Source organism: Camelus bactrianus, chromosome 4 (assembly GCF_048773025.1).
Source record: "Camelus bactrianus isolate YW-2024 breed Bactrian camel chromosome 4, ASM4877302v1, whole genome shotgun sequence".
In the NCBI taxonomy this organism is placed as follows: domain Eukaryota; kingdom Metazoa; phylum Chordata; class Mammalia; order Artiodactyla; family Camelidae; genus Camelus; species Camelus bactrianus.
In genome coordinates this window covers 100451238-100467384 of record NC_133542.1, presented here as the reverse complement: position 1 = coordinate 100467384, position 16147 = coordinate 100451238, and the positions used below count along the sequence as shown (strand labels likewise).

General features: G+C 36.0%; 1 long non-coding RNA gene across 1 annotated transcript in view; it reads right to left on the bottom strand.

Moving 5' to 3' along the window:
• Positions 1-8278: 8278 nt before the first annotated feature.
• Positions 8279-16147, bottom strand: part of LOC141577562 (uncharacterized) — a 712663-nt gene continuing 704794 nt past the window's right edge. The window contains exon 6 of the long non-coding RNA XR_012506817.1: positions 8279-8772. This is a non-coding gene — a long non-coding RNA (uncharacterized LOC141577562). The remainder of the gene's footprint in view (positions 8773-16147) is intronic.

Sequence of the window (16147 nt, the reverse complement as noted above, 5' to 3'; positions counted from 1 at the left end):
TCTGGATTTTCTAGACATTTGACTCTGGCAAGTCCTATCATCTCACTGGACCTTCATTTCACCATTAATAAAATGTAAAATCTGAAATAATAGTACCCAAAACATTCTTTGTCTCTGAACTCCATGGTTTTACATAGTTATCCTGATATGTAAAAAGATATCAGCTACTCCTCACCAGAAATCCCTTCTTAACAATGTATAGCAGTGTCAAGTCAATGAGAATGAAATAAAGTTTCACAAATAATGACTAATACATCATCAAAATTCCTAATGCATGGTAGGTCCCATGATAGTGGTGATAATCAAAACATTGGCTGATATTTCTGCACTTAAGAAAAAATAATAAATGCATCTGTGACTGCAGTTTCTTGTCTATCATATTTATTGGTGAAGCAATTTGTTACATGCAAGAGATATACAGGGCTTTCTCTCGTTGCTAGATTTATAAGATTGTTCACACTTGATAAATTGCTTGTTAAATGGTGCTTACAATTTCCCCGAGAGGACAATAAAAATATATTCAGGTTTATTGGTCAATCATCGGCTTCTCTGACTTATCAGTAGAATGTAATGAAATCTTATGTTCTATCTTACTTTTTGTTCTTGGAAATATTTAATGAGATTTGATCCGTAAATAATCAATTCATAATTATTCACAAATCAGCTTGAATTTGCTACTCTTTCATAAAGCAACAAAATTTATAGTTTGCATAAAAATGTTCTTAAAGTGAGTAGACCTTCGGAAGGCTCTCTGTAAGAGATGACATTTCTATAAGAAATGTCAAAGAATTCTACTCTATTGTTATGTTTAGTTTGACCTAGAATGTATTTGTTTTAAATTTAGAGATAATGTAAACTTTGATTTTTAAATAGAACAATCCTAAGGAAGAAAATACTATATAGCTAGCAACATTATGGCAAAAATGGAACTTGACAATGTATATAAAATTATTCTTTATGCAGAAAAAATAAGCATTCAAAAATTGATCAAGGATATAGCTTATTTACTGAAGACTCCTCTTAAAATTAGCAGAATTTATTCATATGCAAGTGTTAACTTAGATTCAGTATTTTTTAAGGCTCGAAGTCTGGTTAATTTTTAGCATATGGTATAAACCATTTTATAGTTACTTAATTAAATTTAAGTATAAAAAATTACATATAAGTGACAGAAATAGGTTCCTTAACTATAAAACAGTGGGAAATTATGAAAAATCTGTACAGAGTTTCATTAATATTTACTTTATTGGGAAGTAATTAGTTTGAAAATACTGAAAATATGTACCTTTTAAATATTAGTAAAGAAAGTACACTAGTGATTTAGTTTAGCACAAGGTTTGAAGAAATTAAATTACTTTGTGTTTCAGTCTCTAAAATGGAGGCTATGAAAATTTCTTGCTTTATTATTATAAAAATGGTTATACTTTTAATATCTAAATTGTAAGTTTACAGAAAATGAGCCATAATCACTATTTCAGTTTAATCCTATGTAAAGGGGGCCTGGCTTCATGGTATCATACATTGTATCTTATTGTAGATAAAGTAATTATTTGCAATTCTCTATTTTGTCGATGTAATTCCTATCTCTTATAGTTTAATACCTGCAAATGTAAATTTTACTGACATTAACATCAAATGTGCTAGCATTTTATTTTTCAAGGCAGACACACCTTGTCTTGCGACGGGGTGGGGAGTGAAATTTTTCTGGCAATAACATCTCTTTTTCCCTCTGTATCCTTGTATATTCTCAGCCAAAATTATTTTTGATAAGAAGAAAAAGAAGCCAAGGAAGGGGAAGGAGAATAAATAAAAAAGCAGCAGAGATAGAAGAGGAGAAAAGACAACTCTAATCTAATTATTAATGGCAAGAGCAGCCTGCTGTTTACATGTGAAAAACTACGTGTGATAAAGATTATGTGTGTTGCCTCCAATTCAAGATGTAATGTCACTTAATCTTAATGGCAATCCTGTAATATGGGTGTTGATATCCCCATTTTATAGAGAGAAAGATACAGATGAGAGGGTTTTAAATATTTCCCTGCGTTGAAGGAGACATTCATCCATTTTCACAGTATTTTATAAATATTTTGAGGCATCCTATTCCACTGTCACCTTCTACTAGACTGATTATCTGGGGTGGGTATGGGAGGGTATTTAGAATTCAAAAATTATTATGTATAAAAATTACACACACCAAAAAGGACAGCAATAATTTAATAACCTAACACTTTAAATCAGATCATCTTGACAGATACAACCCTTTCTGTCAGATCAACAGCATTCAAATAGGGACGTTGCCTTTTATGACATGTGCTACTTACTATAAAGATGTGATGCTGACAAAAAACTGGTGTGCCAGCTCATTCTAACATGTTTTCATGACTACATCAAAGTAAAAGAAATTTGAGAATTTACTTAAATAATCTGAATAAATTAGGATCACATTTTATTGATGATTAATATGGTGGCTGTTATGTCATGTTGGATTTCCTTACACTTCATTTGAAAAAAGAAGTTTCAGAATGCAAACCTCTTGGGAATTTAGTGTCCATCAATACACCAAATGATGTATTTGAACAATGAATTTATTGTTAAAGCTGTGTGTGTAATCTTCGGATGCCTCCCATAAATATATAGCATAAATATGTTAGAGCAGGCAGACAGCGAGATATGAGGTGAGAAAGTAGGGCACAGGCCAAATGGCAGGAAACTATACATCATATGAACAATGGGGGTCCTTGAGCAGAGAGAGAAAAGCAGGAACCTTTTGACTGATAAGAGATCACTCATTTTGGGGGTGACAAGTATCCTGGAGGCAGGCAAAGAAAAGTGGGAAAAGGCAGGAACCTCCAGTATCCAAATGTAACCTTTGCCTCATTATGCCCTCATTTCAACAAAATAGCCTTGCAGATTAGAAGTACCCATCACGGACCAACACCATGACCCTTCAGATCCAGACTAAATAAGGACAAAAATCCCTTATCCCCTCAGGAAGGTGGAGCTGGGATGGAAATCAGAGAATACAACTCCAAACCCCTCCCTCCCCAATGAACATTCTGCCCATTCATTTTTACACCCTATGGAACCGGCCTGCCAAAGAAACTCAGCCCAACCATTGACCTGAGTCTGCCCGCTCTTCCCTTGAGAGCATCCAATCACTTAATAAATCCTCACTTTACTTTCTTGACCTCCATGTCTCATCTCTGAATTCTTTCTGCAGCAAGACCAGAACCTAATCACCGTCAACAATTATTTGCTAAAAATATATAGTTTTGGCTCTTCCGCTAAGGAATTTAGGTTGCTAATCTAGTATATACTCTTCCCCAAATAAAATAAATTTATAGGCACTGTCAGGAAATCACCATTTCCCACATTATTTATCTTTAAGCAATACTGCGTATGAATGTTTTAACAAACAGACCTGTGACTCCTTCTATTTTTCCAGCTAAAGCAGGAAACCAGGTCATCAGGGATTTGACAATTAAATAAGCAAATTCACCCTGTGCGCTGTTTCCTTTCAGGAGAGGAATGTTTTCCCCTGACGTTTAAAAAGTGTGAGGGTGACATTTTGTAGCCAATGAATCACAGGTGACGATTTGCCCGAGTTCCCCCACAGGCTGTAGCCTGGGTTCTGTTGACCTATGAACAGCCTTAGTCTAAGCCCACAGAAGTGACCAGCAGCGGGGCCCGACGCTGTCAGGGGTCTCCAGGGAGGCTTCTGCTTTACAACTTAAACTCCTTGGCATTCAAGTAGCAGTAACATCCCCGACACCGCACCCTTGATTAAAAATATATATGCATTCCCTGGGGCTCACGGTCAAGATTTTAGATCCTCCTCCAACTTGCCCTCAGGCTTTGCGATCAACTTGAGAGAACAGTTCCTCTTTTCCAGTGATTTCAAAGAAATCAGGCCAGAGGTGCTGTTTAAAGGAAAACAGTGAAGAAGCATTTCGACACATTCCTATCAGGTCTTTCCGCGTTTCACCAGGTAGAGGCTTTCCTCCAGGTTTCTCTTCCCAGAGTCTTCCCCCCACTTCAGCGCACCCCGTCCCTCAGCGCTGTCCTCACCAGTGTCCACATGATTGTAGGAGTGCACTGTAGGCGGCTTCATGCTCCTTCCACAGGATTTATTTTATATTATCCATGTTGGATTTGGGGTTTGATCTCATAGAATGTTAAAATCAAGAGAAATATTTTAGAGCTTTAAGGAAAGATACCCATTTTCAGATGAAAAACTGAGGCTAAAGAAAGTTGGGTTTTATCTGCAAGACTCACAGAAAACCTGTCAGCTCCTTCTTCCCAACGAGGCCATGGAGGTCAAAGACTCCACTTCTGCTGCGTTTCCTAATTTTGGCCAATGAACTAAGTCACCCGAGTCCTCACAATCAGGCTGCAAAGTGTATTTTCTTCTGTGTAAAGTTTCCACGAGCCCGATTTCCCCACCAACCATGAATTGAGAAGCCTAGTCTTAACTTCTCTTAGACCATAGACAGAAAGGTTCTGGAATTTCTTTGAATCTATGAAGGGTGGAAATGGAGCTCATCCAGGCTACCTAGGGCCTGTGCTCCTTAACTCTGGATATGCTCAGGGAATTCAGACAAAGCAGACATCACAGCCATGCTCCGAAGCCAAAGCAGTTTTGGTTCAATGCCAGTTCTGTGCCTGCTCATGGGCTGTGATCTGAGAGGTTCCTCAAGGTCTTGCCTTTCTCACCAATCCTACATCTGTCAAATCATTGGCTTCATAAATGGTTTAGAAATTGGGACTAAAAAAGGTGCCTAAGGGCTGGTTTGACTATACAGAGGGGGTGGATGGAACCACTATCAATAATAAATATTTAGATATGCTACAATGTGCCACTCACTGTTCCCTATGCTTCTCACATACTATTTACTTTAATAATGAAGATACCTGTGTATTTTGCCCATTATCTTTTCTATTTATCAAGACAACTCAATGAATTTTGCCCATTTTAAGAAGAGAGAAGTTAAATTTTAAGAGCACACAGCAAATATGTAACAAGCTGATTTTCAACCCCTGGTCTATCTGACCCCAGGCCCTTTACTGTCATCATTTGCCTTCATCCGTAAAATTCATCGAACATGTGTTTGTCAAGCAGCTGTTCTGCTAGTGAGGGAATGAGGTATCTGGGGCAAGGACTGCAGGCGTTTCTTGATATGCTCAAATTATTCTTCTGAGGGTCCATGGGTTGAGTCAAATATTTCAGTTACCCTGATAAACTCAGGAGAGATCAGCAGGTACTGGGCATGAGGCAAATGCCCCCAGAGGCCTGGCAACCACACAGTGAAATGACTCAGTTACACTGAGAGACACACATACTTAAATATATGTGGAATAATTCAATTTAACCTATTGTATCACAAAATTCAGAGTCAAAAATATTTTATCAATGTATTTTGCTGGACTTCTACTCTGAAGTAGGTTAAAATGAATATCAAAATCTTAGCATCTAATAAAGAAATGGTGACTTTTCCTGGAAGGAAAAGGGAATTTGCACAAAGTAAAGTGAATTTCCTATGACTAAAAATAATTTAACGTAGAAGGAACCATTAGAACACTTCGTGGCCTTGGAATGATATGTAATTGTAAAATACAATTGTGTATCAAATATTTAGCATGGTTTTCACCCATCAATGCACATGTAGTATTATATTTTCATGCTCAGAATATCAAATGCACTCTCTTCATTGTGATTTTTAATCACCTGTTTGACAAGATAAAATAAAAGCTTTAAGACTGATTCAAATAACAAGTGTACTGACTTTAGCATTTTATGTATTTTTAATGTTTACAGTTTGCCCCTGAGAAATGTGTATAAAATCAACTTGACTGAGAAGAGGAAAATTCATATTAAGGTGGGCGTTTCAGCACACAGTCAGGATTCTGGTAACATAATCTAAGTTAAAACCAGAATTATATACTGAGCAAGAATTTTGGGCATTAAATTTATATATTCAGTGATTTAACAAATTTTTACCGAGGACCTTCTGTGATCAGGCATTTTACTAAGGTGAGCAAATAAAGACAGGTCCCTATCCACACAACATCCAGCCTATACAAATATAAAGTGTTTGCCTACTTTTAAAAATAATATATATGTTTGTCTGTGTGTGTATGTAGGTACTGGTGCATTTAGTTTGCATTTGGTTTATAATGGATATTCCAGCTGAGTCTAAACTGCAGCTTATCTGGTTGAATAGAGAACTATTCTCTCTAAGCCCCCACTGCAGTGTCTGTTTGCATGACTTAATGTGTAGAGGGGTTTTAGTTTTCTAACTAAAGCAGATAGAAGGGCAGTTCCAGATGCCCTGAGCTACAGTGTGAGATATAAGATGAGAATGGACAGACAGAATTGGGGAATATCTTTAATAACCATATAATAACAAGTAAACAATGGTGAGGAGTTGGGACTTGATCTGGGAGCAGTAGGGAACCTTCCTGAATTTCTCAATCAGATTTTATTTTTTAGAAAGGCTATATGCAGATTAAGCATATAGTAGGAATAAACAGTCATTGAGACCTGGAAAGATGGGTTTAGAAAATACTTTTGAAGCAATGTGGTAATTGAATAAGCCCCAATACTTATAAAACCTACTAACAGATGTTTTTAGATGCATAATCTGATAGTTATAAAATGCTAACTTAATACATAACTACTTTTTAATGGTTTATAACAACATAGTTAATGCATTTATTTTTGTAATTATAGAAAAAAGATGTATGTTTATATATACACATTATATTTCCATGGTTCTGTAGGTTCTATAATGGCTGGATTCCTTTTACAGTTAGATAGAGACATTGATTTAGAGATCTGCATATTTACCATACCATCATTGAGTCGGTACTTTCAAATGATTATTTCAAACTATGATTTTCTTTTGCTTAACTGCAACTTCTTAGGGTAGATTCATATTTGAGGCATTCCTGATTACCACTCAAGTAGGAGTGATACTGAAATCACCTTTTGCAACCAGAGACAAGAAAAAATATTTCCATTTGGGGATAGTGCTTTCAGAACCTGATACGAAAGCAAAAAAATAATAATAATAACAGTATCAAATTATAGCAAACTTGTGCTTTAGATTACAGTTCAGACAAAGACATCAAACTATCTAAAGAATCTGCTTCCACCATGGTCCAGGAACTCTCACTATTTTGGGTAACCTCTACAGAACTGTTAAAATTAGTTTTAGGAAAATAATGTCTATAGCCTTTCATGATATTCATTATTAGGACTACCAATAGCTAACATTTATTTGAGTTTCTGCATCTTGTCCACAATTGCCTGCTGCAAACTATCCATCAGCCCCAAGAAGCTATGAAAGTGCCTAGAAAACCCTGCTGTCACCTGCATTTCTCCAGAAGGCAGGATGCCAACATAAAGAACTTCTCTGGCCTTTCACCTGCAATAATACATACTTGCTTTCTCTTTCTTAGATCCAATTACCTCCTAGTTGGCAGATAATGAGTGGAAAATTCATTTAAGCTATTGTGATAATGGGGACAGCAGGGAAGCCTTTATTATACCAAGGCCTGAAAAATAGGGTCAAATTATTTTCTTCCTTGTAGATTATATCTCATATCAGGTACAGCATAAAGCTGTATGCACCCACTGAACTCCATAAATGACTTCTAGTTGAGAAAGTTTAGCCTGAAAAAATTGTGTTTCAATGTCTCTTTTTCACACCACATTTTATCCCTTGTTCTCACTCCTGCTTGTAGAACTGTCCAAAATACACACAAATACCCAGGTATGTCTGCCAGGTTAGTGCAATCTTTGAGCTTTCTAGTTAGGAGCCTATTCAGATTTTTCTCTCACTTTTCTCTTCTTCCCTTATCTACTCTTTTCTCTCTCTTTCTATTTCTCCATCCAGATAGTTGACATAATCAAAGTGCCAGTATTCTTCCAGTTCCTAAGGTTTTCCTATTTTTTTGCATTTTTTTCAAGCCATAATTGACTTTCATCATTTTAGCAAAGCATCAGGAGACAGTATTATAGGAAGTGCAGTTGGCATTGATACAACCCCATTTCTGGATGAAAGAAACATTGTTTTTAAGGATATATGGCTTACAGCTGGTACACAGAAAAAGACTACAGATTCTGACAGAGAAAAATAAACAGCAATAAAAAATAGATACATTAAAACCCAAATACCACTTTTTATGTTATCCTTGGATTATTTTAATGGGGTATACAATGCACACTAAGTATATATTACACAGACACACACACACACACACACACACACAGAGTATAAATCTTGCCATGAACAGAACATGGCTATGACAATAGAAACACAGATCATAGATTGAAGATGCTATCCAGAGTTTTTCATTTAAAGAGTACATAAAACTAAGCATACATTAGGGAAAATTATACCTAAAACAACTTTACACTTAAATAGTTAAAGGTTTTAATTAAAACTTATAGAAATACAGTTTTTAAAATCAAGCAAGAAAAGGTTATTATTCATATTTTACCCCTTAAATGATTTGTTAAACATATTGACTCTGAATCTTTAATGAAGGAATTCTCTTATAACTTTCTAGAGCCATTATTGCCATTACTTCCTTTTCTCCCATATCCAATCAATGACCAATCCCTGAAACTCACTCTTCAAGCTTTAGCCAACCAGCTCCTCCACGGCCAGCCCGTAATCCAAATCGCTGGGACCGCTTACCTGTACCACCACGCTGGGCTTCTAAGTGGGCTCCCTTGCCTACCGTCTTCACAGCAGCCAGAGGAATCTGCAAAAACATAAATCTGGTCATCTGCTCCAAAGTGTAACACTTCTCAGTAACTTCTCATTATACCTGAGGTAATAGCCCAACAGTTTAATACCGTCTATGCAAGTGAACCTGTTCATTTTCTCTGACATCATCTTCTCACATCTGTCTTATGTTGACTTCTCCTTTCCCCCCCACCCCTCACTGTGCTTCAGTTGAATATTCTCAACAGATCTGTCTTCCAGGCAACCCATCTTATTTTCTCATGGGTCTAATATTTGATTTGAGATACTACATGTCATTCAAAAAGTCTTACATACTTTAATAAACTTAATTCACTGGTGAAATTACCTGTCTGTTCATCTCTGCCATTTATTTACTCTATTTTCTTGAATACATTAATAATAATGCCTTTCAAGTCCTGGTTTGATATTTCAGTATCTAGATTTCTTAATGGTCCATTCCTCTTTACCTTCTTTTTCTCCTGTTTTTAGCAATATTTTTCTGTTTTTTGACATGTCTAGAAATTATTTTAATGAATGTTACATCCTATTTTCATTTTTTAATAATCTGGGTTATGTTACTTTTCTTGAAGAAAGTTTTGCCCTTTTCCCTGCTTGAGAATGACTACTTTACTTCCATCATGTCTGCGCTAAACCAAACTCAGGTTAAGTTTTTGTTAAGGCTTCACTGTGCCTCTCTCTCACCTTTGTTCCTAGAGTGTAGCTAACCACATTCCTCTTTCTGTCATTAAACTATTATTTTATTTGCACTGCTTCATTTTCTTTATTAAATAAGAAGTAAGTCAGACACATAAAGAAGGGATGTTGGCATGTCCAGTGCACACTATTGGAATCTGTTTTAAAGAATCCTGCCTTCCTGTGTTCTTTTTATTTCCAGATTTACTGAGATACAATTGACATATAAGACTGGTATACTTTTTATAAGTTTAAGGTATACAAAATGATGATTTGATTCACAAAAATACTGTGAAATGATGACCCCGATGAACTTAGTTAACACATCACCTCACATAATCACATTTGTCTGCATGTGGGATGAGAACGTTTAAGATCTACTGTCTTAGCAAATTTCAAGAATGTAATATGGTGTACGTCACACTGAATAGTAGATCTTCAGACTTATTCATTTTATAACTGGAATTTTTTACCCTTTGACCAACATCAACTCATTTCCCCCACCTGCCAGGACCTGTCAACCACCATTTTACTCCCTGTTTCTTTAGACAAGGAAACAACATAAGTGTCTATCAATGGATGAATGGATAAAGAAAATTGTACATACACGCATATATGTATGGAATATTATTCAGCCATGAGAAAGTCAGAAATCCTGCCATTTGTGACAACATGGGTGAAATTGAGGGCATTATAATGCTGAGTGAATTAAATCAGAAAAAGACAACTACTGTATGATCTCAATTATATATGGAATTGAAAAGCAAAAACAAAAACAAAAAAAAAAGCACGTTCTTTAAAAGGGAAGCTTGATATGTTTAATGGGAATTCTTCCTCTTCCTCCAGTGGGTCCTGAATTACAATCTCAGGGTTCTTGGCAGTGCAAGCATGTTAAAAAAAAATGCTGTTGTTCTTTCCATATATTCTGCTTCCACTTCTTAGTTGCCTTCTGATACAAGTTCATACTTAAACAAATAACTTATAAGAAAATTATCAGCGCATTAGCATCCCTCCAAATCTTTAGTATATTTACTTTGGTCTGTCTGACCTTTGGGAATCTCCATCCTGCAACCATGACTTCTGCCCAGACAAAGCTGACAACTCCTGATCACTTGCCAGTATTGAGAGGATTGGTAACTTCCTTTAGAAAGAGAAGGTGCCAGTCACCAAAAATCTCTATGTGCTTCTGTTCTCTCCAGAATCTTACCCTACCCTTCATAGGTACATTTAAGGCCAACATTAAATGTTTTTAATCCATACACGTGAAATGCACGATAAATGTGGGCTTTTCTTTTTACTACTACTACTGTTACTACAATACTATCAACATCATTATTACCCTGCTTGTTCAAACCACACTACTTTCTGGAACAGATAAAATAGAACTCCAAGTACTATTGTGAGTAGCTCACTTTTTCATATCAAATATATTATTATAAACAACTGAATCCCCAGACTTTGTAAGGTTCACTCTTTATTAACTGACATTAAGATAATCAGGTCACTTACGCTGTAAGTATCATGAGTTATATCTTACAATGAATTAATAATAAGGTTTTCACTTTCCTTGTCTGAGCATCCTAAGAGCTCTCTGGATACTTCTATCTGACTATACAAAAGAACACAATGACCTACATTTAAAGAACTTCCTCTGTTCTAAGGATTGTGGCCTTCAATGATACAATTCAGCAAGTTCTACACGACGCTTTGTGAGACCTGTTACAGCCAATATATCACAGTGCAGATTTTTCATGGTTATTATTGAATCCCCTAAAACCATTGACTCATGCTGTCCTTGATGTAATAAACTTGTTCCTTAAAAATTCGCTACACATGTGCAGTAAACCAGAATTATGCTTGCAACTTACATTTCAATCTTTAACATGGAAAAAAAACTTTCCCTTCAAGTTCAGCAAATCTATTATTCAACTCCCTTTTTTGAGAGCTCAAATAATACGAGTTGGTAGAAATATAATATTTGTCCTCTTCTGTTGCTTTTCTTCACAAATTTTTAGCCATAGTATAAAATGTGTATCATTTTCTCAGGAAATAAACTGGAAGGAAATAAACCTTTGGATAACTGAACAAACCTCAGGGTAACTCAATACTTCCAGAACTAAAAATCCTACCTGTCCTAAATATTTAATTACCACCCATGAGAAATACTAATGAATTTTTTTTATGGAGATAGCATGAGATAAAGGTATTTGTTTTGCTACTGGCATTGAAAAGATACTGCCCCTACAGATTTTAGTATCAGGAAAGAGAGAGCTTATTTTTCAAGTGGTAGCAGTCACATGACCTCAACCTCTGAATTACATTTGAGCACAGATGTTTTATGTTCTTCCATATGTAAAATATTGACCATCTATCAGTTTGTCCAAATGCGTTGTTTTCTCCTTAGTGCTTCTCCGTGCAACCCAGACTTTTAAATACTCCTTTCTATGGATCCTGGCACATATAGAAATGACATAACTATAACCTAGGCTCCAGGTCTACCTCCAAATTCTGGCTCTGACATTATGTATTCTAGACCTACTTGATCTCTGTGCCTTAGATTTCCCAGATACGTGGGTTTTACTGAATAATATCAGACAGCATCAGGGAAAGAGTGTATCAGGATAATCAATATGGATATAATATAATTATACTACCAACAATTCACCTACCCATGGATTTCCACCACATTACAATATACAAAATGAATCACTGCTTAATTTGACAACTCTGGAGCACCACTGATTCTTCTCAATGACTTTTTGAAGATATTTAACAAGTTGATCAATGGTATGAATGGATATTACAAGGGAGTGATTTTATGCACTTAAAAATAAAAAAGTTTTCAGCCATTGCAAATGCAGACCAATGAAAAATGGAAATAAACCATTCCTGCAATTGTGATCTACCCATGTAAAATTATTATCTGATTTACAAAATAGCTTGACTCATCACAATACAAAGACACCATCAGCACCATCTTTGCCAGCCAATCTATCAGGCATTTTCACAGGCATTACCTCATTTAATCTTAAGAATCATCTGAACTATCAATTATTACTTCTACTTGTAAAATGACACAGAAGCTTAGGAAGTTTCCATAATTTGAAGAACATACAAATTCATGTAATTAACATAAATTGAACTTTGACCACAGTATCTGAAAGCCCATATACTCTCACAGTAAAACTTCACGCTCCTATTCATTAAAAAATAACAGCTAAATCTGCAAACATACACTGTAACAAATTACAAATTACACTAGATTAGAGATAGAAATATTTTTGAGTTTATTTGAAGAATGTCAAATAAATATCAATGTCATCACTATAGCCCAAATCATAGTAGTCTTAAAAAATTAATAGGACATATTCATCTCACATCCTCTTTTGTTTCATGATCCAGATATCAATGTTGTTAGTTTTTAACACTGTTGTGAAATATTGGTATGCTCATTGTTTGAAAAAAACAGAGATATATGCATATATGTATGTGCATATGAATGTGTGTATATATCTGTAAAAATGTGTGTGTGTAGAGGTTTAAAAATCTTAGTTCTGTGTTAAGTTTTAATGACTTTGAACATAAATGCTATTACCTTAACAGAGTGTCACTGGGGTATTTTATTATGTCAATTGATTTTAAACTTAGTTTTGTGAATATTGTACAGTCAATTGTCATTTTATTGTTTTACTCAAAAATTTCCATTTTCAATTAGAAACTATGTGAAATCTTCACCTCTAAAATTTTCACATGAGATCATTTATTTCTAGCATAACTGGTTCCAAACTAACCCTCCAGTGACAAAGTTAGGAAGGCATCCTTGGGTTTTCAGTTATTATTCAAAAGGCTGCTTAAGACAATGACTCATGGAGAAGGGTAACACACTAGGTGAGTTTCATGTTCATTCTGGCTTCCTGCATGGAGCTATGTTTTGGATCACAGATGAGGACCATAAAGCACCAGCAGGACACAGTGGATGCACCGAGTTGAGGTGGTAGAGGATGGAGTTATATATTGCTGCTGAAGCAACTAACATGTGCAAGGCAGGCCATGAGACATAAGGAAAATGGCCCCACACCAGAAGTCTGTGTGGAGTCACCAATCGGTATTTGACAGAGAGCTTCTCATTCATAAGAAGAGTCTTTACTTATGAGACTGCTGGCCCTCAGAAGCTGTGAAGTAAATGAAGGTGGATACTGCTAAAGGCTGGGAGCACTGATTCTCACCTATCTAGAGAGTAAACATCTTTGTGAACTAATTACTTGTGAATGAAATGTAGATTCCAGAATAGTCTTACCTCATGAGTAAAGACCATAAACTAGAGTAATGATTAACTTTCAGGACTAAGAATAAAATTAGACTAGCCCTAATAAGAAATAAGACCAAGCATAACAAATCCAAAGGATATTGCCAGTAATTGAAAGTAATTAAATGACTGCTGATGACAAAACTCAATGCCTTTTAAAGGAAGACAACATAATTCAGACTCAATCATTAAAAATGTCTAGGATGCAATTAAAAATCCCCAGTGTATTTCCCAAGTTGGGAAATATCAAAAGAAAAATCAGTCAATGAAAACAGACATCATGATGAAACAGAGAGTAGGATTAGCACACAAGAACCTGTTTTACAGATACTAGAAATCTATTTACAAACCTAAAGGAAAACATTGACAAAAGGAACAAACAGATGAGAAGTAGCAGAGAAATGGAAACTGTAACAAAGAATGAAAGAGAAATTCTATAACTTAAAATTACAAAATCAGAAATGAAAAATTCACTGAACGAGCTTATAGAAGTTTGGAAGCTACAGAAGTAAGTGAATGTGAAATTTAAGAGATATCAATAAATAGATTCTTTGCAAAAGAGAGAAAGAAAAGGTGAGAACAAGTGAAATAATTACTTACCATCTTGTAGGGCAATATCAAGTGGTCAAAGAGGGACAATATCAGGTGAGCATAGAAAGAAAAAGATTAAATAGGACAGGAAACAATTGAGGACATAACTGCCAAATGTTTATTAATTTAGAACTACAGAAGCTCAGTGAATAGTAAGCAAGACTGATACACAGATATCTATACCCTGTAAAACTTCAAAAAGTAAAAAAAGAATAGAGAGAGACAGGAAGGAAGGAATGAAGGAAATGAAGGAATGAAGGGAAGGAAAGGGAGGGAAGGAAAGGAAAGGAAATGAAGAAAGAATCCAGAGGAAAAGGCTAACTGCACATAGAGGGACAATGATAGAACTATTTCATGGACTCGTGGACAAGAAAAGATAAAGGCCTGATGACAACGGTGCATCTTTAAAGTATTGAATGAAGAAGAGTTCATTCTAAAGAAGTTTCTGGGTGTGGCTTTTGCCTAAAGGATTGTATTAGAACTGAATAGTATAAACCCACGAAGTTTTTAATCAAGTTATATCAGCCTGTAGTAAAAGGACAAGGACATTAAAAATAAAGGCAGTAACAGCAAACAGAGGCAGTTCTCAACTAACATAGGCAGGAAATAGGCTGAAACACTACTTAGTTGCAAACATAAATACTTTTTCACGGGAAAGGGAGGATGATTCATGAGGTGAAAACAAAAGCTTATAGTGCAAAGACCCACGGAGGGTCCGAGCTGTGATCAGGGAAGCAAGGGACTCGCAACCAGTGCTCAGGTGGATTTCAGAATTGCTAGGACCAGTGATTACCAAGCGCCTCACTTTCCTCCTTTTTTGAAAGAATGGCTATCACAGTTACCTCATGCCTGTCTCTCTACTATACGTTCACTACAGGGACATATCACTTGCCTTTTTAGTTCACAGATTTTCAGACTGAGAAAGAGTCAACAGCGCTGCAACAGATGTACCACACCCGACAAAGTTCATCCACAGCTGGTCCAGATTTAGATCATATGATGCCGAACCTCTGCCTGAGCGTGATAACCTGATGGGATGAGGTTTTGGGGTGCGGGGTCAGGACACAAGGTGATTGTATTGAGCATGTGGGATAGATAAAAAGATATTTAGATGAGAAGGCAGACTGCCTCAGATTATCTTTTTCATCATGTCTACAGTAATATTTCAATCCAGTCTTCTCTTCCAGAACCTTGGTACTCTCTATCTAGGGTGAACAGCTCTGGAGACTCAAATTAATAAAAAGAATACAGCAGGAGTGATGTTGAGTGAAGTCTTAGAACAAGTTAGAAAGACAATTCAGCTTCCACTTGGCTTTCTCTCTTTGGAGATGCATGGTTTTTTGTTTTATGGGGACTTTGGGGGTTTTTTGAGGAGGAGATAATTAAGTTTATGTATTTATGTATTTATTTATTTATAATGGAGTTACTGGGGATTGAACCCAGGACCTTTGTGCATGCTAAGCAAATGCTCTATCACTGAGCTCTATCCTCCCCAATTGGGGATGTACATCTTTTGGAACCCAGACATTATGTTCTGAGGAAGCAGAGGCCACATGGAGAGGTCACGTTGAGGACCCCTACTAAGGTCCCATTGACAAACAGCAGCAATTACTATACACGTTAGTAAGAAAACCTGGGGGTGATTTAAACTCTGGCCTTTGTGTGCACTAGGTAAGGCCGACTAAAGCAAGAACAAGCTGTTCCTGCTAGGCCCTGCTCAAATAGCAAATTGATGAGGACAAAATTATTATTGCTTTAAATGACTAATTGTACTTTATTTTACTAATAGCATATTTTGTAC